Consider the following 25,651-nt stretch of genomic DNA (forward strand, 5'->3'; position numbering starts at 1 on the left):
CACCCTGATGGAAAGATGTATCCATACTTCTCAATTGCAAATACTATACGTTAACAATTGGCAAATTTATAACTTAAAGACCTTTCCCCAGGGGCTTGGGGGTTATATAATCTCCAAAGGCATAGTTATTGGACCATTTCACAACGCTGAGTAGAATGATCATCGCAAAGTTTAAATTGGATGATGTCAGGTAGAAGAGTTGCCCTCTATTCTTTTTGGTCACTTAAAAAAGACACTAGAACTTTTAATTTCCACTAAAATAAGCCATCAACTGATATTCTAGGACCACTAGGTCAATACAGTCATCCCAGGGAAAAAACACTCATCTGGGATCTTTCTTGTGGCAAAAAATACAAAATTTCACATTTTTGCAGATAGGAGCTCGAAATCTCTACAGTAAGGTTTTCTGATACGCTGATTCAGATGGTGTAATTTTCATTATTTTTTTTTCCTTTTAGGAGAATTTCCCCCTTTATCGAAAAGTAGGCAAATTTTTAAGGCTCATAGCCATTGATGGATAATTAACTTAGTGAAACTTACATATTTGAAAACAGCATAATAATCCAAATCTTTTGATATATCTATTGGTAAAAAAAATTCGTTTTTTAAGTTTTGATTAGTACTGAGTCGTGTGACTCCTTTCTTAGAAGTCGCTACCGCAAACTTTTGACAGTTAAAACTACACACTTGTCGCAAAATGTATTGTTTTAGAGTGAATATTTACCTTATGTAGCTTAAACTACATGACTAACACAAGATACATATCAAAGTAAGCCCAGTTTTCAGGTAACAATATGAACAAATTCTATTTATACTTGATCTGAATCAATTTATAAAAAGGAGTAAGTTTGTTACTATCGAAATCTATTGTCAGTCTATAATCGGTAGTGCGACTGTCAGGACTAAAAATGAATAAAGTGGACAAACAGAAAAAAAAAGTAAATCTTGTTACTTTGAAGAAATAGTTACATCAAGATGGTGATTTTCAAAGATTGTCGGTGCAGAAGAGAATCTTCACTAAGATAGTGATTAACAATAGAATTAGAAAGGAACCTCTGTCATTGGATTATTGTCTGAAACTTATGTTTCGTTGTCCACACGCATCTGTTCATATTGTTAATATATTAATTGAAACAAACCAAAATGATAGTAGCGCATCTGTTTGAAGATTGCCCAGAGTTTCAGTTACTCCTCCCACTTCTTTAGTGATCCAATAAGTGATTAGCATAAGCGAATAGGGATAGAAAAGAACATTCAATTTAGTAACCGTGATTTAGCTCCGTTTTGGAAGTGAGACAGTCAATATTGAAAAATGTTTTACACATGTCAATATTGAAAAATGTTTTACACGTGTACAAACACATGTTTGTATACATTGAGCAGCTGGTCATCATGTGAGAATTGTACTTTTGCTGATGACTAGAATGAAAAGTGGAGACAATGCAATCCATGTAAACTGAATAGAGGATTCGCGAATTAAAGACTGTAATTTCTATCTTGAAGTGATTTGGGACTCTCACATTAGAAGTTTCCAATGCTCCAATTGTCGGTATGATAAATGTGATCCATGGGAAAATACTTACCCTTGCATGATTGCCTAAAACTCTAAACGTTATTCAAGTTTCTTTTTAAGAGACTGGTTTCGTCCTGGTTTTAAATTAACTTTTGGAGAAGGAACCTGGTCTGCGCTTTAATTGCTGGAATAACAAAAGAGCCTTGTTCTTATGACACCACTGTGAAAATACCGGCTGCTATGATTATAGACCCATATACTTTTATTTGGCTGTTACAAAAAGTTATTCCTCATATGAGAATTTTGTGTGTGACATTGCTTCATATAAGCAATTTGAAACACATGAACTTTATAAGATGAATCGAAAGAGTATTATTGACTTTACGAAGAGATATAATAAAAATGAAGTTCCATTGTATTGTAGAAACTGTTTCTATTGTAGAAACTGTGTTTCTGACTGTCATACCAAGATGAGTGCAAGTTGAATCTTGATAAACTGCCGCTAATTATCGTTTTCGATAATTACCTATGCGTGGAAGAAGAAATCTGAAGGACAAAGAGTTTTGTACATACAAAGTTATTATTAAAAATAATTAAAAAACTTTTTTAGGGCATTTCACCCTTAGCGCATTGAAATTTATATTATAAAGGTAGGAAAGAGTATTTACAACTATACAGTCATTCAATCACAAATTGTCATCATTAATGCGAAGAAATTTTCTGTAAGTATGTCTCCGACATCAAAAGATAGAATATGATAGTGCGTGAAAACCACATATTTTGGTTGATAAATTTTCTACTTGCTTCCAATTTTGGATAATTGATTTACAACCGCTCAAGCAAGTTTTAATGTTAAGTGCATAAAACGTATACGATAGACCAAGAAGAAAAAAAATTCAATATTCTTTACCGTTTGAAGGATACACAGCAAATTCACCATCTTTACAATTTATGGGTTACTATTTGCAATGATAAGATATTGTTAATATTTTGAATGTGCTCGAAGAAATCCGAAAGTATGTAATAGGACTTGTATTTTTACAGGTAGAGATCCATATTGAATTGATTGAATAATTAATTTGTGTTTATGGTGGCAAGTCTAATAAAACACTGCCATCAGGGTTTATTTCCAAATAAGTTTTACATTGACTAATACAATACTTTCCTTTAATATTTTGGCAAAGGTGTCCTCTTAACCTACTGCCCCGTTCGGACAATAGTCATATCTTGGATACCAAATAAATACAAGCACTAATAGCATGGATTTTCTCAAACGTTTCATTGGTTATACCATTTCAAGTAATTTTGAAGCTCGATCCGGGGATTTTATTTTCAATTCATATAAGGTCCTGAATGATTTATCAATGGATAAACTGTAGAGTAGAGTTCCATTGACTTTACATACAAAAGATGAAAGTCCGAACATTTCAGATTTATGTGGAGAATTTGTCCAATATTCAACAGCACTGGCATGTTTTGAGCTTCTGGCCTTGTCTTGATCTGAAGCAATTTAGTGACCGTGTGGTCGTACTCTCACACCGTCCGCGTATACAAAGACTTTGTCCGACTCTGTCCGGCATGATATTTTTTCTGCTCAAACTACGAAGTTTTTAAATTTTAAGAGCGAATGGCCATGAAATTCGCTCTTGGAACTAAATTATTCTCTAAACAGTTCCTATAAATACACATCGAAATTTTTTTTATATAGTTTGAAGGCACCCCCTTGCAGCTTTTTTGATAGCCTGATTGTGTGATTGTACACAGAACACCTCTGTGCCTGCAATCAAACCTTTGGGTATCACCGTCTCGGACTTGAAAAATAACAAATTATTTGGGCCCGGCGCTTCACTAGCTCAGGATAAATGGGCTTGTCCCAGTTCGTTTAGTCTATTTTTACTATTAGTTCGTTTCACTGTTTTCAGGAAGCGTTTACGAATGGGCGCTTAATTTGGATGGTAGTGCTGTTACTAGAACCTAGAAAATAATAAAAGCTTATTAGCTCATTGAAACCCACATGATTTAATTTTGTGAAAGAATTTATATTAGACAGTAAATAGTATAGTTAAGAGGTATCCTTTGGATATATTGATATCATACTACCACCTAAATGTGCAACGCCCATACATGGGCAATGTGACCCTTCAGATGTATTAAGACCTCACTACTAGTTAAGAGTTTAATGACAATGCATAGACCCTTCAGGCCTATAGCCCACCACAATGCGAACTATAAATTTAATGACCATAATTTATAGCTAAAAAAGGTAAGGTTTTTACCCCCAATAAATAAGCTTTATGAGAGAATATCAATAAGCACACCACACTACAAGTTAAGAATTTAATGACCGAAAATTTTCACGTAAGTTGCCACCCTTTGCGTTTCATGCATTCATCTAGTCTTCAGAGTAAGAAAACCTTTTTGGATTTATTGGATTTTAAAGCCTGCTTTGGACTTGTATTAATTGAGGGCTGTGAAGTTGAATTAATTCAGTGACCGTAGCTAATTTAGTTAACTATTTAACACATGGTTCAAATTGACCTAGATTAAGCGTGAAAACCTCTTTTTGGATTTTAAACTTGCATTAACTCAGTGGTTTGAACTCGAATTATTTCAGTGATCGTAGATAATTTAGTCTCTTATTGCTTAATATTTTGCTACAGGTCAAATTTATCTAGATTCAAGACATTCATTTATAATTCGGATAATTTTTACATGCATCGTTTGATTGTAAAAATTATTGACAGAGTTTGTTTTACCCCCTTATATAATTTTTAGAACGATTTCAACCTTTTTCTTAAGGTGCGTTGACAGTGCCGAGTGAATCGTTTGGGATCAAGCAGAAGAGGGGAGAGAGCCTGGCGGAAGCGCCGTATAGGTACCTGATGGTTTTAATTAGGCTTAAATTGCAGGGAACATGTGAGCAGGTCTCGACGCTTCCCTTGCTGCCGGCGATCTCTCTGCGACTATTTGACATTCTGTCTAATTAAGTGAGATACCGGTTGTAATTTTACTTGCTACAAATAATTCGGACCCTGCAGCTTTTATGGTCCCCAGGATTGAAGTTTTTATACCGTGCCCTGGCTTTAGGGTATGCTCAAGCCGATATAGCGAAGAATTGTGCGGACTTTTTTAGCTCTGATTTGTTAATAGAAACAAAAAAAAAACAAAAAAAAACTATTTTGGAGTTATGCAAACTGCACGAATCACCCAAGTGACCGACAGAAAGCGGCAGATAACTGTTTGGACATGCTTAAAATTCTTGAAAAGTGTGATGAAAAGCAAATACTGCTACAACATTTCGGGCAGTACTAGTCTGACGAAGTACCAGCTATTGTAAAGAAGTCAAGTGCTACGCTTACTCGTAAAGTAAACGAACTATTTGTCAAATTTTATAATGACGTCCTGTCGAAGCGCAACCCGTTGCCTTCTTTGTCTCAAGCTCCCACACAGTCACCTTAAAAGTCCACCTTAAGAGCTGTACTTGTTGATATCTTGTATTTTGTTGATAACACCTTAGGTGCCTTAAGAGTTGATAACTCATATGGTGATTCAAAATCGATGATAACTGAGCTTAGACCGGAAAAGATACTTGGCGCCTCGTCTTAAGTGATAAAAATGAAACTGCTGCTGTACCTGATGCTATCAAATCTAAAGACCAATCGCTAAGACTAGAGCTAAAAGTCCTAGTGTATTATGGAATTGCCTGTTTCGTTTTTGATAGTGTTACTAACGGTGAGTTGAAGAACTTGATAACTAACTGTGCCAAGTCTTCCGTATCGACAAAACTAGGTCCTACAAGCTTGAGTTTTCTTGTCGAGAAGACTTATTGGCAGCCATTTCTTCGTCAGTGATAGTCGAGTATGAGAGAATCTGCAACGGAAAGTTTCTCCCTCTTCCTCCTTGCTGCTACAACTGCCAAGTTTACGGACATATTGCCCAGGATTTTCTTCTGTCCTTCAATTTTTTAGCATGAGACTTGGGTTGCTTCACATTCTAAAATCAAATATGGTATCATGTTTTCTCTTCGAGACCCTACTATTTATTTTACTATTTATTTTTAGATTTATTTTTATAACTGATTTTTCGAAATATAATCAAAAATAATAGTTCAAAATAAACTGCAGCACATTAAGCAGTTTGCTAATGTCCTCTATTATGTGTAAACAGAGCTATTTTCCTAAAATAACACTCTTGTGGGTAGTATCATGTGTTCAGAATAAACTGACACGAAGGAGTTGTTTTATATGTAGAAAAAATAGATTTGGAACATATAATTAGAAATTAAAAAATGGGACATAAAAGTAAGAATTATTCTTTCTACAAATGAGGACCACGCCCAGGATCCACAATTTTTAAAATTGTAATTTAATAATGTGAGAAGTCTTGCAGTATTCGAGATGCAATGCTGCTCTACATTTTTTTTGCAGTTGAATCGTGTTTTACTCCCGCAGCTCTGGATTTGACACCAAGATTCTTTTCTCAGATTTGGCTGACGATTGACCAGTGAGACAGCCAAGTCGGATCTGTCTAGAGATACAAATTATAATCTTTTCCTTGTCTGGGCCGTATTCTTAAGGTCGACCAGCGCTTTTTCCCACCTATATTATCCCTTTATTTATCATACCTATTATAACAGGGATTTGAAATGCAGAAGATCAAGCTTCCGGAGAAGACATGTATTTTTATAAGGCATCCAAGCATTTACCGTAGTAGCCTCCAAAAAATAATAAAAAAGGCACATATACAAACCCCTTGTCTTGAAAGTAATTTCTGTAAGGTGAGGTCAGAGAATCCATCAAATCAGCACCTCCCATGCACGTGTTACATTACTTTATTATTTACAGTCTTTCAACAGGTACTTCAGACTATGTTGGCATGGCTAATTAAGACCGTGCTGGCTGCACCATCTCCAAACACTGTCAGTTTGGGTTAAATAAGCCAATATGAGCGAATATTGACGATGTCAAAGTCTTTTCAACACAAAACAGTCCTTTCTTCTGAAAACATAATATGCGATTAGATTGCTCATTTCTTTACTTCTTCACTCTTCTGCTATAAGCTTTGGTTCAGCATCAGCAAGGCAGTTTTGTGGGAATGGCTCCAACACTATAAATTCTCTTCTTTGCCAGTGGTTCAACCAAAGAAACGGAAGTGAAATTTTGTTGAAGTACACTTAAGCGTTTGTGTTTTCAAGGCCACGAGTGAGTTACACAACTAAATCTCCTACCGGCCCATTCATGGAGTAGTTGTAATTGGCATTATTCCCTTGACAAAGCTCAAAATCATCAACGAATCCTGATACCCCAGCTCAAACCCAAATTTTTAAACCCCACTTAGTAGGTTTCTATGCTACCTTTGTCTTGAGAATGCTCCTTCTCTTGAATGGCACCAAAATCTCCTCTGTTGAGCTGTGCTACTTATCAGCCATTGCAACTTGAAGAGCATTTTGGAGCATGTGTAAAATGAGCAAATCTTGTAATACTTATTACCATGAGTATTATTATGCTGGTATTATTATTATGGTAGTATTATGATTTCACAGTCTTTATTTGTGCTAATACAAATCTATTTTATCTTATTTTATGGGCAATAGGTTTGCTAAGCTGTTCGAAAAGGAGAATCAGCAGGGAAATGTAATGTTCAGTCAAAATCTGAGTATGTAAAATATGGGCTTTCCACTGGTTAACAGAGGTTTTTGCTAAGTTAAACCGATTGGCCTACAAGGCAGATACGACATCTACTTGTAACAGAAATTTTAGCCTGGTGTCAGATAAGATTTTTAATACAAACATATAAAGTGCAACAGGATTCAAGTTTTTTCTTTTTTTATTCAGCTAAAAGAATACAAGGAACTCAAATTAGAACGGATACACACTTAAAGATCTTGTGAATCCTCTTTTTCGACGTCTGACTCATCCAAGGCTTCCCTGGTTGATTCCGATGAAGGAAGAGCAGCGTAGTACTCGTGGAAAGTCCTGGGGATTACAAGAGTATGGCATAAGTCCATCAGATCTTTGTATTTCGCTGGAGGGAGAGGAATCGGTCCCTTGTATGCACTGACGAGCTCCAAGGAATTTTTGTTGGATGTCATTCTACGTCGCGATTCGTTCACTTTTATGACTGAGAAGTCAGAGTCGTAGTCGTACCTGAAATGGATCTCGGTTGGCCGCTCAATCGAGTAGTTGAGCCATTTTATCGAATTCCATTTCACTAGCAGACTTTCCCCACCGGCCCCGTAGGCCCATTTTCTGTTTCTCAAAATAATGTCAGCAGTTTGCTTGAAGTCCAGCCAAAAATTGTAATCATCGATCACGTGCACCTAATATGGCTCAGGGTTGGTTCTGGCTATTAGGCAGACGGTTCTCCAGTTTTCTATAGAAAACACAGGTAAGTGTTTTGCTGCTCTTTCGATGCATAAGTGCATGCTGCCCCCTTCCTGCTGAGAATGGCCACTTTCAAGAAAAATATGGTTTATTTCTTGGACGTGATGCAGTGTCCGAACAGCATATAAGAACAAGGAGGCTACAAACTGGTTTTTGAACTGCCCACAGCAGCCATCAGTAACAAAATAGAATTTCCAGTAGCTCGTATTCTCTTTCAGAATGTTATACATCAGCGTAGCGACTTCATTGGCGCCTCTTTGTCCTTTCGTCTGGTCCCAAAGGTTGCAGTGAGCCTCTTTGGTTATCAAGTTAAAAATCGTCATTTTATAAACTGCTAGTTTTCTTTTGTAAAAGATAGGACCGGTCTCTGCTTTGGGAGTTTCAAGGACTCTTTGTAAGTCCATATTCAGCAACATAGCGCTCTCCAGTCCTTCCTCAATGTGCAGAATACAATCTTTTATCCCATTTTTATCTTTGCGACAACACTTTGGTCTTGACTGGTGCTGCTGAAATGACTCAGACTTATTCTCTTTTTCTCCTTCAGTAATTAAGTAGTATCGGGTGCATGTATAGCATTGATCCCTTCTGGGAGTGTGGAAAGATAAGTTCAAGGATTTGAAAATTTTTCTGTAGATACTTTTACACACAGGTAGCCTACTCGTCGGCTGCTCAAGCAGGTTTCAGTGTATAATTTATACATTTGGAACTGGTTAAGTTCAGAGCTTAGATAGAGTCTCGTAGAATTTGCCCGACAATAGTGCGACTCAACTGCAGGAAAACTGCTAATGTAATCTCTGGCGTAAAGTAACTGATCATCCGTTAGTCTCTTAGAGACTAGATTCTTTGGACTCGACACGTTTCTTCTATCTGTGCCAGCGGTTCCAGTATTGGTTTTGCTCTTGACACATCCAGCAAAAAACTTTTCGCCAAGCCTCAGAGTTGCCAAGAAAAACTTCTTGCACACGTTTTTTACAAGTACTATTCAATTCTAACGTGTAACAGAGTGAGTTTTGCCGCCGTGAACTGCTGGCACTTGTCGTTCTCCGACCAACTGGCTTCTTCGTGACACACTACGAAATGAACAGTCTCTGTGACTCCATGGAGCCTAACTCCTTGCCTAGCAGCCAGAAACTTTCGAATATAGCTTTTCGAGCATTTCGATCAATAGTTTTGTGCTCGAGTTTGAATTTGCATTCCTTTAGTTCTTTTGCTGGAACAACTTTTTGTGTTTTCTGTGGTGTGTATTCTTGTCCGGCAGCACGTTTCTTTTTCCTGTCAATATAGGTCTTTTTCTTTCTTTCGGGATGTTGTTCTGTGTTCCTTTTTTCAACTGATGCCTGATCATCAACAGCATCCAGTTCTGTGGCAGTCGTTTCTGGAAAAGCTGGATCAGGAGCGTAATGTCTATTTCAATAAAACTTTCCTGATTAGGAGTTTCCCCGTCACTGTCCGAGCTTGAGCCATCCTTGTCTGGCACCCAATCCTTGTCTTTGGGATCACCATCTGAATCAGATGACAAATCTTCGTCATGGTCATCTTCTATGAGCCTCCGAAGCTCTTCCTCCGAAAGTGCAGTCCTCTTTGGCATTCTGCTGCCTGAAAGAGAGTTCTGTTTCATTTGAAGTTCTTCAACAAGGTACTGCTGGAAACAAGATAAATCAAAAGTGGACTGCAAGACTCCAATTAGATTACTGCACCAAAAAAAAATGCGGATAGGCCTAATTATGCCAGTCAAAGAAATTTGTAATTCCATATCACTTGAAAACATTCGAATCCTATGCATTAAATCGTATACCTTGATTGACGATATGCCAACCCTTTGCTTTAAACCACACACCTTGAATCTTGATTCAGCCTGATTCAAGGTATGTGGTTTAAAGCAAAGGCATGGCAGTTGGTCAATAAAGGTATATATGGTTTACAGCATAGTGTTAGACCATTTGCAAGTGATATGGAACAGTTTAGCCCATTGCTTTTAACCATATACCTTGATTGCCAGCCCTTTGCTCTTAACCACATACCTTGAATCCTGATTCAGCCTGATCCAAGGTGTGTGGTTTAAAGCAAAGAGTAGGCATTTGGTCAATCAAGGTATATGGTTTACAGCATAGGGTTAGACCATTTGTAAGTGATAGGGGACAGCCTAACCCTATGCTTTTAACCATATACCTTGATTGACCAAATGCCAGCCCTTTGCTTTTAACCCCATACCTTGAATCCTGATTCAGCCTGATTGAAGGTGTTTGGTATAAAGCAAAGGGTAGGAATTTGGTCAATCAAGATATATGGTTTAAAGCATGGGGTTAGACTATTTTCAAGTGATATGTAATTAGAAGTTTGCCTGACTGAATTATGCAAAAGTAAAACAGTTCAAAGTAGGGATGATACCTTTTTATTGACAGTGAATAGATATAAAATTATTTAACTGGATATTTCGAACACATATACAGTGTTCATCATCAGCAGTAAAACTAAAAGACATGAATAAAAATAAACAAAATTTATACCTAATAAACTAAATAGTAATACTTTGGCTAGTTTTTTTAAATTCTGGAAAGGATCGGACTTCCGTAGAGCAACAAAGTGGGGTTTATAAAATCCCATGTACTTGTGGAAGCTCTTATGTGGGACGTACTAACCAGAATTTAAAAACGAGATTGCTGCAACATCATAATTCTATTTCATCGTCTTTAAAGCAAAATACCAAACCTGAAGATTTCACTTCGGCCCTCTCGGAACATATCTTTAATTTTCCAAATCATTTTATTTTTTTTGAAAATATTTCTTTGATGTCTAGGGACCAAGGTTTAAAGCAAATTTTCAGGGAAACAATCGAAATTAAAAAAAAAATTGTATTCAAGAATAATTCCATAAACAGAGATAAAGGTGAATTTGGATTGAATTCAATTTATGATAATTTGCTGAGGTCAAATAAAGTAAATATCACCTCACCTAAGAGCTATGACCTCTATCCACGTAATATGTCAGATAATTCTAATGAGCCGGAACCGAAAAGGTCAAAGAGATTTGCCTCCGCTGTTCGCATGGAAAAAAATAAGAGCAATAAACTATATGTAATTAGTTTATTAGGTATAATTTTTTTTATTTTTATTCATGTCTTTTAGTTTTACTGCTGATTATAAACACTGTATATGTGTTCGAAATATCCAGTTAAATATTTTTATATCTATTCACTGTCAATAAAAAGGTATCATCCCTATTTTGAACTGTTTTCTTTCGTCATGGAAAGGCAGTTTTGTCTTCGAAGTTATCTACGCTGAATTATGCAAGATGTAAGTCCTCTTGGGGGGAAGGTTTCATGCATAATGCATTTTTTTAGATCTACCTTTCAAAAAACTGGCTAAAAAAACCTGATTCAGCCTGATTCAAGGTATATGGTTTAAAGCAAAGGGTTGGCATTTGGTCAATTAAGTTATATGGCTCACAGCATAGGGTTAGATCATTTGCAAGTGATATGTAACAGTTTAACCCTATGCTTTTAACCATGCACCTTGATTGCCAGCCCTTTGCTTTTAACCACATACCTTGAATCCTGATTCAGCCTGATTCAAGGTGTGTGGTATAAAGCAAAGGGTAGGCATTTTGGTCAATAAAGGTATATGGTTTACAGCATAGGGTTAGACCATTCAAGTGATATGGAACAGTCTAACCCTATGGTTTTAACCATATACCTTGATTGACCAAATGACAGCCCTTTGCTTTAAACCACACACCTTGAATCTTTACAGCACAGGGTTAGACCTTTTGCAAGTGATATGGAACAGTCTAACCCTTCGCTTTTAACCATATACCTTGATTGACCAAACGGCAACCCTTCGCTTTAAACCACACACCTTGAATCCTGATTCAGCCTGATTCAAGGTATGTGATTTAAACAAGGGCTTGACATTTGGTCAATCAAGATATATGGTTTAAAGGATGGGGTTAGACTATTTTCAAGTAATATTGAATTAGAAGTTTGCCTGACTGAATTATGCAAGATGTAAATCCTCTTTGGGGGAAGGTTTCATGCATAATACATTTTTTTTTAGATCAACCTTTCAAAAAACTGGAAAATGTAGAAGCTTCTTACCTCCAGATACTTAGTCTGGTCAGGTTTAGCCCCGTAAGCTTCCGAATTATGATTTTGTATTTCTCAACTTCCAGATTTCGTAACGGCGTAACTGACAAATAACTGATGAAAGTGATATACCTAAAGGTCGTAACTGTGGACCTTTTAACTTAAGACCCTTAGGCGTAACAGAGTTTTGCAGATACGTCCAGGGTAGGGTTGGCCATTTCGGCAACAAATGGACGTTGCTTCTCCATGTGGTCGCAAACTTGTAGCACAATATCCTAGGAGTCTAAAGGACCGATTAACTCAGTTTCACCAAAAATGTCAGTTACGACCCTTAGGCGTAACAGCGACGTTGTCTTTACATGGAGAAGTACATTTAAAAAATAATTACAGGTTAGCAAGAATACTCTAACCCACTTCTAAAAAGTTGATATCCCATTACAAAAAATCCCAAAGTTCTTAGGAGAAGTATAGAAGCTGTAAAAGTAAAACGAACTTTAGTTACCTTTGAAACCATTGCGCAAACCCGCTTCAAAATTTCTTAATAAGATGACGGCAATAAACTAAAGTTTACTAGACGAATGTCTGTTAGGGGGTGTTTGTGAATTGCCTAGCAAGTAGATGGCATAGCGAAAGTCATGTTGAAAGCTCAACAGTGAATTTGAAGTGGTCCACAAGCAGATACCCTCAAAACTAACCTGTGCCTGCAAGGGGGATAAAATATCCATTTTCATGAACCACAATATAAACAATTTATTTTTTAGTTTTTGGTAGAATTCTAAAATCCAGAACCTGAATATTTTTTTTTAAATGATTAGACATGGAATCAAGGCAACCCCTGTCGTGGAGCAGCAACAGAGTTCTATAAACTGTGTTATATAGATTTATTTTCCGAAACTGATTGTAACATCAAGGGAAAACAAGCCTTCATAATTAAATTCAAAATCTTTAAATCAACTTCTTAAATTCAGACGTTAAAACCCACAACAGAAACCATGGTTAACACCTTGAATAAAAAGTTCAAAGAAACACAAATTTAATTTCATATTCAAGATCAGCACGCAAATATCAATAAGACATAACGAGGTCTTAAAGGATAGAAAAACATATTAGAGTATTAATGTATGTTTGTATTTTGCTCCCACATAAAACATTAAATAACATACAAACTTGTTTCTTTCCAAAAATACAACTAACTTAGAATTAGAACGGTGGTTGTTAAAAACTACCGAAGGATTATCCAGTTTATGTCACCTGCTGCACCACTCAAAGCGCTATGTGTACCATAGGGTTCCACCACATGTACAACAGTTTCACCTTGCTTAGGGTAGTTCTTGCAACACTTCACACAGTTCTGCCATGCTTGGCACGGGCCACCTGGTACAAGTGACTTCTAAAAGTCGACATCCCCTCGCAAATGATATTTTTTTTTCTATTGTCCTCATCTTAGATTAAAATATCAAATTGTTTTTAACAACTAAAAAATCTTTTTTTTGCTTAAATAAAAAAATATGATTTATTTTATTTTTCCCCATTTTGGTAAAAAAAGGGCAACGCCCATTGTTAAGATGGCTTTCCGCAATTTCAAGGTGTATCCTTAACGGTATTTCATAGCAGCTCGATAGTGGTGACTAAGTAAAGAGTGATGCGTGCACAATATGTTATTATTTGTTATGTTTTTTTTACCGGGGCGTTTCCTATAGAAGGATTTCTCGTTAAACTTCGAAAGGGGTTCATTTGATTGGACATTAGAAGTTCTAATGCCCTTCTTAATAGTCAAAAGTGATTGGAGGGCAACAAGCCCCCCACCCCATGCCAATCATTTTTACAAATACATCCAATCAGAATTTCGAGATAGTCATCATGATCAGCGTAGTTGATAAACTCTGAATTCTATCTTTGAAGAGGACAGCCCCCTACCCACATCCCTCAGGGTATGGGTTGTAAGTTATGACTCGGGGTATAAAAGATTTTTGGAAAGGGTGGTCGTATAGACTTCGCAGGGGGCTCAATGGATTGGAAATCAGAGGATCTGATGCCTTTTATCAGAGTAAAAGTTGGAGAGCAACTAGCTACTCCTCCTCCCTCGTGGCCTATTTCCCCAATTGCATCCAATAGAAATTTTAATTTTAAATTTTTTTTTTTAATTTTCATAGAAAAAGCCATTTATTCAAAAATTATCAAAAGATCACAGATCACATGGGCACAACGTGGGCACAGGACGCTGTGGCCACAATGTATGATTTTTTACTTATTTATTTTTTTTTTGGGGGGGGGGTTGTTTCTGACCAGGGGACTTCATGGAGAAAGAAATGTCTTAGAAACTGATCAGGGGACTTCCTATATAAGGAAGTGTCGTAGAAACTTCAAAGGTAGTTCATTCTATTGAAAATTAAAAGTTCTAGTGTCGTTTTTGATAGTTGAAACCAAGAAGGCAACCATCCCCCACGCCCATCATTTCCTCATACACATCCAATCAAATTTTTAGATAGCCATTTTTCCAGCGTTGTTGAAAGGGCTAGTATTAAGTCTTTGAGGATGAAAACCCACTCTACCAAAGCCTTCAGAAAAAGGGTCGTAAGTTATGCCCCAGGAGCATATAAGGTTTCGATAGAAAGGGTGTTCGAACAAACTGTAGAGGGGTCTGGAGAGGAAATCATAAGTCCTAGTGCCCTTTTAAAGAGTTAAAGTAATCGGAGGGCAACTAGCCAGCACCCCCCCCCCCCCTCACGCTCTATTTTTCACAATTACATCTAATGGCAATTTTGAGATTCATTAAAAAAAATGGTCCAAAGATCACACAAACAAGGCATTCAGGTTGACACAGCCTCCCAGAGTCTTGGGACAAGGGTTCTAATTTGTGTCCCGGGGAAATATAAGATTACTCTCTTCTCACCAAATACATCCAACCAAAATTGGAGATAGCTATTTGTTCACAACAATTAAAAGAACATATAAAGATGCATCCAGGATGTATATAACTACACAGAGCCCAGTGGTAAGGGTTGTAAATTCTAATAGGATTATATTATAGGATTATAAGGTTCATATGGAACGGGTGCTTGCATAAACTTGGGGCTCATTTGATTGGAGTTCTACTGCCCTTTTTAAGAGTCAAAAGTAAATAAATGGCAACTAGTCCCACCCCCATATCCCATCAGTCTTCTAATCACATCCGATCAAAATTTTAAAAGAGCAATTATGTTCAGCAATGTTATTAGATCCAGTAATTATGTTTTTGGTGATGTCAACCTCCCCAAAGTCCTCAAGGCAAGGGCTATAAGTTAGGCAATTTGTCCATTTTTAAATATAGCAAATGTTTGAACTTTACTTTTCAAAAAGATGTTGTACATTCAGGTGAGCCTTTCAGAGAATGTTGAGCAGAGTGTTGGACTAAATCTAAACACGTTATGTGTATACAGATTGTCAAAACTCCGTATCTACTGATTGACAGAGGATATTAATTTGGAACTTCCAGGAAATGATCAAAGAAAGTTGATGAAAAGCCAAGAGAGATGATCAAAAGCGATGATCTTCCAAGAGAGATGATCAAAAGCGATGATCTTCCAAGAGAGATGACCAAAAGCGATGATCTTCCAAGAGAGATGATCAAAAGTGATGATATTCCAAGAGAGATGATCAAGGGTGATGATCTTCCAAGAGAGATGATTAAAAGCGATGATCTTCCAAGAGAGATGATCAAAAGTGATGATCTTCCGAGAGAGATGATCAAAAGCGATGATGTTCCAAGAGAGATGATCAAAAGCGATGATCTTCCAAGAGAGATGATCAAAAGCGATAATCTTCCAAGAGAGATGATCAAAAGCGATGATTTTCCAAGAGAGATGATCAAAAGCGATGATCTTCCAAGAGAGATGATCAAAAGCGATGATCTTCCAAGAGAGATGAACAAAAGCTATGATCTTCCAAGAGAGATGATCAAAAGCGCAATATTTGTATGCTACGACAACTACGACAACTATCACCACTGTTACTGCTCCTACTACCAATACTTATATCCCACTACTCCATTTTTAGTATTGAAGGTAAACTTAAAATAAATCAAAAGATACTATGTGTATGCACATGATCATAGGACTTTGAGAATTGATTTGGGTATTAAGTTAGAACTTTCAGAAAATGCTTAAAGGACAGAATCATGTGACAAAAGGCAATATGCGGACGCTAGTACTAATACTACTATCATCGCTACATTTACTAATACTTCCACTGCTGCTTCAATACTATTTCTAGTGCAACCACTTGTGAGGCTAGGAGCATTAAAATGAAAATTTCAATAAGTATATGAATATACAGATTGTCCAAAGTTCCTATCACCAATCTCGTAGCAATGGCTAATTGTATAAAGTTGAATCTTCCGGAACTTGTTGAGAAAGATGTTCAGTACCAAAAGACACGTTAATAGTATTGCTGCTACTTGCACTGCCGCTGTTACTATTAGTACCAATACTAGTAATACCAATACTACTGCTATGACAAATTTACAACTATGCCTAATGGTATGTAGATGAAATTTTCATCGAATTTTCAGGTGGAAGGTAAACTGAATCACAACATATCGGGTGTATCCCGGGTGTCTAAAGGGTGTAACATCAGTATCTTAGGAAGAATTTGGTGTGTGAAGTTGAAACTAACAGGGTTTGTTGTGGGTGACGTTAAACTTACCAAAAAAAAAAATTGTTTACATTCTAATGCTACTGTTTCTACTCATACTCCTACCAATATGGCTATAATTGCTGCATCTACTACTACTACTGCCACTAAAGCTAAGGCAATGCACTATGTAAGTACTATTAATGCTAACACTACACGTTCTGTAACTAATGATGTTAAGGGTACTATGGCGGAACTCTTAGTGAAGCTTATTCAATTAAATGAAAAAAACGATATGCATGCAGAATTTTGAAAGGGGATATAAGCAATATGACAGGCATTACCACTCTATAATAGCTTGATATATCATTGAAACTTTTAAAGAGCTAATTCGATTGGAAGTTAAAATGTCTAGTGTCATCTTTTAGAGTCAAAAGAGATTGGAAGGCAAGCCACCCTCCTCCCAATCCCATTTATTTTCGAAACGCATCCAGTCAAAATTTTGAGACAGCCATTTTGTTTAGTATAGTAGAACGATCCAGTAACTATGTCCCTAAGGATACTTGGCCTGTCAACCCTCCAAAATTATGTAGTTGCCCTATTTTTCCTTAAAAATAAATGTTGCTTTAAAACTAGATCAAAAGGTACTCTGTGTATGGCTGTCAATAAGACACCTCAGCAATATATTGAGAATGACTGGGGGTATATAGTTAAAACTTCAGGGTTACAACTATTACTACTTCCGCTCTTACAATTTAAATTAATCAAAAGAGCGTAAGTTTATCCAGGTTGTTAAAGAGCATATAAGGAATATTTTGGGAGTGGTATTGAGTTTTATTTTCAGGTCAACTTTAGGTTGTATAAAAATTAAATTAAGCAACACTATTTGAGTCAGGATTAAAAATTGTTGAAAAAGTTTGTCGAACACACAAATAGCAAGCTAAACTATGCATTCTAATAGAAAAGAAATTGAAATGATATGAAGTATTAATTTTTTCCATGAAGAAGATTAGGTCAATAAGAAAACATGACAAAAATTAATTTTAAAAAGTTCATTGAAAAGCCTTATAAACAAAAGTAAATAGCTCTATTAAACCAAACATAAGCAGAAATTAAGGGAAATAATCTTTCAATCATAAAACTACCATACATCACCATCAATAAATAATTGAAACCCAAAACAAACAAAAATTACAACAAATAACCGGTTCAAACTCAAACTCAAAAAACTGACATTGACAAATTTGAAAAACTGTTTATATAGATGCTAGTGGTAACCTGCTACATTTCTTTTTTAAAGCATGTCATATACAAGGCATGTTTGAACACGATTACAAATGAAAAAACTTGCAAATAGGATAAACACTTGTTTTTATAAGCTATGGCATAAAAACAATATAAACATTCTGATATTGAGAGTAAAGAAATGATAGAGCTTTGGTTCAATGATATACCATTTGCACTGCTGGTTTGTACGGTTTCAGAGATTATTGGAAATCATATTTATAAATATTTTTTCTTATTCGAAAAACTGTTTATATAGATACTAATGGTAAACTGCTCCATTTCTTTTTTAAAGTATTTCATTTGCAAGGCCTTTTGTATGTAAATATTTGAATACTCTTTTGCATGTAAAACTTAAAATAGGAAATAACCTTTTTTTTAATTATTGCAAAAAAGTAGTATATGCATTCTGATAATGATGGTAAAGAAATGATAGAGCTTTAGTTCAATAATATACCATTTGTACTTTTTGTTTTTACTGTTTCAAATATTATTGGATATCTTATTTCTAAACAGCTTTTCAAATAGATACTAGCGGAAAACTGATCCATTCCTTTTTGAAGCATGTCGTTTACAAGGCACATTTGAAAAACCTTTTTTGTAGAGAACTTACAAATAGGAAAAAACCTTTTTTTTTAATTATAGTAGGGCTGACAACCCCCATGTCTTCTCAATATCAGAACATAATTTTTTAGAAAATATGATTTTACCCCATTGTATTGTTCTATATTGATATAAAGAGTAATATTGCTGAGTTTACGAACGATGGTTTGTTTAAGTAAAACTTAACAAAAATTCTCACAAAAGATAAGTTGCAGTGAACACGCTTTTTGGTGATCACGCTGGGCCCCGGTGACTTGTATATTGAACAAGATGGGAAGAGGACCTTAGAAAAGACTTAAAGGAAGTATTAGCTTCATGATAGGGAGCAGCTATGTTGACATCTGGTGGTGCCAGAGTATATAATGAGCCAGAGTAATATAATATAATGGCGCCAGAGTAATAGTCTATAATGAGATATCAGAAGTAACCCATTAACAATTATAAATAGTAAAATGAGCTACGTTTTTCAAAATATTTAATAGCATGCAAGGTATGAATAAATCTTTGGGGTAAATCCAACTAAATTCTTTTGCAACAAGTAAATATATGTGCTGAAAAAATAATGACTACTAGAAATTTCTTGATTTTCCGACCCTCTATAACGGATTTTGTACCTGACATGTTTGGATAATATCAAACTAGGGATAACAGAACATAAAAAGGAAATATTTTCTTATTTTTTCTTATTTTTAAAACAGTTCTTATTTTCTTATTTTTAAACAGTTTCTTTTTGGCACAGGTGTTGTCCAATAGCATCCTAAGCAAATCTTTGGTGGATTTGAAAAAAAATTATTTATTGCCACTTGCAGAACGAGGTTTTGTCCAGAGGGCCCTTATTTTACCGAAAATCAGAGTCGTGGAAAGTTCAAGTACTAAAACACGCGCGGGATGATTTTGTGGCCAAGCTCACTTTAACATCCGATGTAAGTTCGGATCTGCAATGGTGATTGAATATCGCCAATCATTCTTTTAAAATAAATGGGTTTAGGTCAGTTGACAAATATTTGTGAATTGATGCATAGAACTAGGGTAGATGTTTGTGGAGGAATATTCCGTGAAAACGGCCACAGATACATGGCCCTCAGAAGAAAAGTGATTTAAGTAATCTGAAAATACTGGTGAGTTCCGTTTATCTAACACTTCTTGCAACAGAGATTGAGATTTTCGAATATTCGCTGTTACTGTTATTCGATTTCAACCTCAATTCACATTAAATTTGGATCACCATAACTATACTGTTAAAATTTCACTGCAGTGCCTAGTCACCTGAGGCCAACAAATCAACGTCCACTCGTACCCCAACCCGATCATATTCAAATTTTGCTCTGTACCCCCTCATATAAGGCCCCAAGTTCCATCGAATCCCTCTTCTGACCTTTTTTCACCCCACTCCGGGACTACCTACTTTTCATTTGGCCTAAGGTGGATTGAATTCTGATTCTCCATCTTTTAAAAAGGTATTATATTAAGCCTGAGTGCATGTGTTTACATTTTTCTGATATTAAAGTTTCTGTAATATTCTCATATCTTTATGTGACAACACTGGCCAAACAATACTTAAGACTCCTTCTGAATTGCTAGCAGGTTTTTTTCCGTGAATATATAGGCACTTAATCATTTTAATGTCAATATAATATGCGCCAGATTAGTCTAATAATAGTCCCTATATAATTCCCTTAATGTCTAATAATCTTCTGGCCCAGGTTTTGAAATGAATGTTTTCCAATGGTCCTGGCTTTTTTTAGTTATATTTTTGTTATGTAATTTGCAAAAATTAGGCGCTGTTAGTTTCGTGATACTACATCCCAAAACTTCGCAAAAGGTTTATTATATATCTTTGTAAAAATTTTGCCCATTTAAGTGAATGTGGAAAATTGGAATATGAATTTTTCCCTCAGATGAATAGACTTCAGAGTCAGCCACAGTTTGTGTTTTGTAAAGGTTATATCATGACGCACGCTTTACAGCATCTGGTTCAAAGTGTTAACTATATATTAAACTTAGGTAAAGTACTTATGCCTATTTTCATTGACACTAGCACAGCGTGTGCGGTTAACTACCGAGTGTTGCTTCATCGAATGAGAATTCTTTGAATAAATGGATTTCGTTTAAGATGATTCGAGAGCTATCTTAACGGTAGGTCCCTTAAAGTCGATTTAAATGATAGAGTCTCATTGTCTTTTCCTGTGAAGTGTGGTGTGCCACAGGACTCTGTACTGGGCCCTTTACTTTATCTAGTTTACGTGGATATGATGCTCTTTTATCTGTAGGATACATGTATCACTTCTTTTGCGGATGACACTGCGCTAACAGTATTTTCAAAATCAGTCGATGATTTAATGGTAAAACCTAATAATGCACTGAAAGACTGGAGGTATCTAGGAGTTTAAGTTTACTGTGTGTGAATATAACGAAGACATCTTTACTGATATTCGGTAGAGTGGGTGATTCTGTTGATGTAGGAGACAAAGTTCTATCGTTTCAAAAGTCTGTCTTACAAGTAAAGCCACTAGAGTACCTTGGCATCCATATTGACTCTAATATTTTGACGAAGCATCATAACAATAAAATTTCCGCAAAAATTACACGTGGATTAAGCATTCTCAGAATACTGAGAATTTTCTGCCAGAACGTACTCTTTGCACGATGTATTTGCTATAATCCTTTCATATATGTCATATGGGTGTGTAGTGTGGAGTATCAATGTTTATATTAATTACATGCGTGTACGAATTATACAAAATAAAGTAGCAAGAATAATTGGGAAGTATGTAAAAAATGTTAGAGACACCAGTGCATACTGTAAGTCCTTAAGGCTACTCAATTCTGGACATACAAGGGTCTATCAAGTGGCGATATTTGCGTTTAATTGTGTGCATAATCTACTTTCGGAAATTTTTAATGAGTTTTACCGTATCACAAGTTCTGTTCATGAGCATGATACAAGAAAATGTGATAACGTGATTGTGTAGATTGAAAATAGTGTGATTTCTGGTTTCACTTTGAAGAATCTTAGCCCTTCTGTATGAAATTCGCTTCCTGTGAGTGTTAGGGTGGCTGAGCAACTCCTACAGTTTAAAAATATATTAAGAGAGCATTTCTTGGCAAATTATTTCTTTTTTTAGAGGGGGGGTGATTGAGCTATAGAGATAGAGGAAGGAGATGGTTAAAGGGGTGGAAGTGGGCAAAGTTTTATTTGGAAGATGATTGTTACCCAGGGGGTGTATGGGAGAACAATATTGTTTTTATTCTTTATTTTTGTTATTATTTTAATTAGTATAGGATGCTTCTAGCAACAACTATGTAGGGTTTTTTCTTATTAGCAATTTAGGATGCCCTTAGGAATGCTTATGTAGCTAATAGCTACGTGCTAGCAAAATTAAAATTTTTCCCTAGCAGGGAAGACCGGGGTTATCCTGGACAGCTTCTTTTGGGAAGCTATGTTCGAGAACCTATTTGAATGATTAGTGACTTCGAAGAGTCAAACTACATGTTTTTTCCTGAAATTTCTTTGATCCAACGTTCGTATTTTTTCTCCTTTAAACAGTTCTGAAGTCATTTTCCCTATTTTTGCCAACTGTCCGAGGTCACCCCCACATAATGGGGAGACTTAGGAAATTCCTAGGAGTGAATTCAAACACATTAAATATAGCTTTCATTTATTCAAGCATGGACCCAGACGAATATCAAGTCAATACAAAATTAAAGAGATCCAGTAAGCTGAGCTAATAAATGACTGCAAACACCAAACTAGAAATTTGAGATTGAGTTTTAACGACTGTAGTAGGACGAAAGATTCAATTGGAATGCTTCTTGATCCTTTTTGATACTTTTTGGCCACTTTTTAATCTCTTGCCCATAATTTATAATAATAATAATAATAAGAGACATTTATTGTTACCCTCTGCATACAACACAAATGCACTAAACAGGAGTTTGAAAAAATGAATTAAAAATAAAAAGGGCACAGAAAAAAAGAGGAAAAAAGAACACGCACAATTCTTGATAGCTTCATACACTTTAAAACACTTTTTTATTAAAAATAAAATATCCTCAGATCAGCTACCAAAGGTTCTCCTTATGAAATTACGTAATTCTAATGAAGTGTTGTGGTTAGTGTGGGTACATGAGCTGCCTATCCCCAGTATTTTAAGGCCTATAGGCCGGCCGATACCTATACGGCTCTTCAAACTCACTCCCGCTCTCTTCTGCACATTGCATAAATACAGCTAAATCAACCCTTTATAAATTGTCTTCTTCAAGCTCTAGTGCATGGATTAAACATCATAAGTTCTCACAGCTAGTGACGCTAGGCACTTGATAGAAGGCAAGTCAGTGGAAAGTCGATAATTCTGTTGCAGCGGTCAAAAAATCTACGTGACAGTTCGTCCATTTTTTGACATATCTCAAAAACACCGTACCATCGCGAAATGTAACTATTAAGAGCCCAAGCGGGGATACTAAGAAAATACTTGCAGATGCCCAAACAGATGTCAAAAACAACTCATACGGTGCAAAAAACGCATTGTGTAGCCAACCAAGGGTTCTCCCATCAAAATGGCTCTTTATCCTGGCGAGAAAACCATAAGATTTTCTTAGTTTCTCTTTCAAAGAAGCAATTATAAGCTGCCTAGTGGATCTAATTGAAGTTCCAAATGGAAGACCTAAATACCTAAATGAACTGGAAAATAAGATTTTGGCGGGAACAACTTCGATTGTATCATTGAAGGCGATCTCCAGTTCAAAGACAAGAAACTCTGTTTTAGAAGTAGCAACTGAAAGACCAATTTCTTTCAGTATGGAGTAAACAACGTCAACAGAGTTTTGGGGTGCCCCAAGATTGTCAGCCAAGAGAAGAATGTCGTTGGCATAAGACATGTGACTGGTGTCAATATATGGCTTAATTAAGTAAGGTGGAATCTGTCTATAACTTCTCTAATAGAGTTATTGAATATTGCCGGACGAAGGAAAAAACCTTGCTTAACACTATTGTGCACACGAATGCGATTACTAAAAGTACCTTAACAACGAATCCGGATTGAGAAGCTCTGATACTACTGCAACAGGCAAGTTTAAAAAATGGATTAACTCCACTTCTAAACAGACACAAATTGCTTGAGAGACATAATTTGTTATCAAACTAATCTGGTGCTACCAGCGTCTTTTGGAAGATGCAGTCTGGGAGTCTTTAAGTTGCTTTTAGTAGTTCAGCCTTTTTTAGGCTTTATAATCACACTTGCTCATCCTTTTCTTTGCTATCTGTTTGTCCTTCAGTTCATTTTTTTCTGGTTTGTCAGTCAATATTCTAGTTCCACTTTTTATATATTTTCTACGACCTGTTGTCAGTATTCCATCAGCCCTTGGGGATGGCTCATGCAATACTGGAGAAACAATACTTGATTTGACTTTTGGCAGTGAGAATATTGTTATTCAGATCTGGCGATTTTGGAGTAGACTCATCAGCTAATTCCCAATATATGAGGGGCTTAATAGTAATTAAAGAAGGAAAGAAAGCCATTTCCGTAAAAATTTCACAAATGAAAGGATACATATCCTGTATTCTATATGTAGAATTGACAACTGAAATAATATTTCAAGGTGAAATATTTTTCAAATATGGATCACAAGAAAGCTCCACCACCTTGTAAGTAGATAATTGTTAAGCCAGATTCAGTTAAAGCCAATCTTACATTTTTTGTTTTTTGTTTTCCTGCCTACTAAGTACGGTCGAAGCCTTCAACATTCAAATTGTGTGTCTTGTGTGACCAGTAGGGTCAAAGTGTTGGCATTTTCATGCACAGGTAGAGCAAAAGGGGTATAATTGGCTGTCGCGGTTGTCTCTGAGAAAAACAGTTGGATTTCTATTATCCGTCTTTTTTACGAAGTCTTCCATTGTTTCTGAAAGCAGGCCACTGTTCATCCATCTACTTAAATGGGCTGGTCTAAATGTACTGGAAGGAGCGCTGCGAATCATACGTGAAAATTCCCCACCAATCTTTTTAACTCAGGACTAAACACTTGCCTTTCAAGGCCTTTTTTTGTCAAACTAAAGTGATAGCTATCACTTTAAGAGCCGTGGCTGGGTGGTGGAGAAGGAGAATGCTCATCTGTAATTGCTATTTCTCTATTGGTTTTTGAAAAAAAGGTCTTTTAAGGTTGTCCAATTAATACTAAATCCTTTCATAGCTTTTCGAATAGTGACGTCAAAGCTGTCAAAGGTGACGGCCTTGGCAATCTTCTTAATACGTTCCATAATACGTCAACTAGGTATTTTATGTCTATAACGTCTTGACACAGCAGTGAATTTCTATTAAAGATTTGTCTTTAAGGAATAAAAGAAATGCATATATTTAAATGAGCAAGTAGGGAGATAGACTTGAATTACATGTTACCTTAAAAAAAAAATAAAAAAAAATAAAAGATTTATCTCACGAGCCAAAGCCAAGGAAGCAGATGGGTGACAAGAACTTTTGAAAACTAAAAGTAATTGGCTAGAGATTGAATATTATCATTACAAAGAAATTGTTTAAATTGATCAAAGCTCGATATATTAGGAAATAACAAAAGAATATTTGTTTCTGAGAAACTTACAAATCGCAAAGGGAAGTGGAGAAAAATTCCAAGAACTCTTATAGCTTTATTTTGTATTACCTTGAAAATGTTAACGGCTCCCGACTGCTAGGGAAAGTAACTTTGTCAAATTATCTTTGAAAGCCAAACTGCACATTTTCGACCACAAGAGGGTTTATTCCAGACACTTAAGTAAAGTGTCCAAAAATATCCTATAACAGGTGTCTGAAATAACTCCCAACTCTGACTGTAAACGGTTGAAAATGCTTCCTAGACAAACCAGAACAGATGGCAGTGACATAAATAGCCCTAAGAATACCTAAACTTAAAGCTACAAAGTTTGAATTTTATTAGAACTCCTACTGACTTGCTACAGAACTTACAAAAGGATTGAAAAATCTCTAGACTTACCTTTAAAATTACTTTTGTCCAATTTATTCAGAAACTGTTAAACTACTGGCTTTTTAATGGGCCTCTTTAATATATAGTTAGAAAAAACAATTTCATGATTTTTTATGGAATTTTGTAGATGGCAATTAGGGAGCAAATGAATGCCCAGAGTAACCCCTTGTCCGGGATAGTCCCGGTCTCCCTTGTGATTTATAT

At 36.0% G+C, this 25,651-nt stretch overlaps 1 protein-coding gene across 1 annotated transcript in view; it reads left to right on the top strand.

Moving 5' to 3' along the window:
* The window catches only part of LOC136027938 (uncharacterized), a gene marked incomplete in the record, with an annotated part of 271,934 nt that overhangs the window by 152,520 nt on the left and 93,763 nt on the right, over positions 1 to 25,651 (top strand).

The sequence above is a fragment of the Artemia franciscana genome, chromosome 6 (assembly GCF_032884065.1).
Source record: "Artemia franciscana chromosome 6, ASM3288406v1, whole genome shotgun sequence".
Classification (NCBI taxonomy): domain Eukaryota; kingdom Metazoa; phylum Arthropoda; class Branchiopoda; order Anostraca; family Artemiidae; genus Artemia; species Artemia franciscana.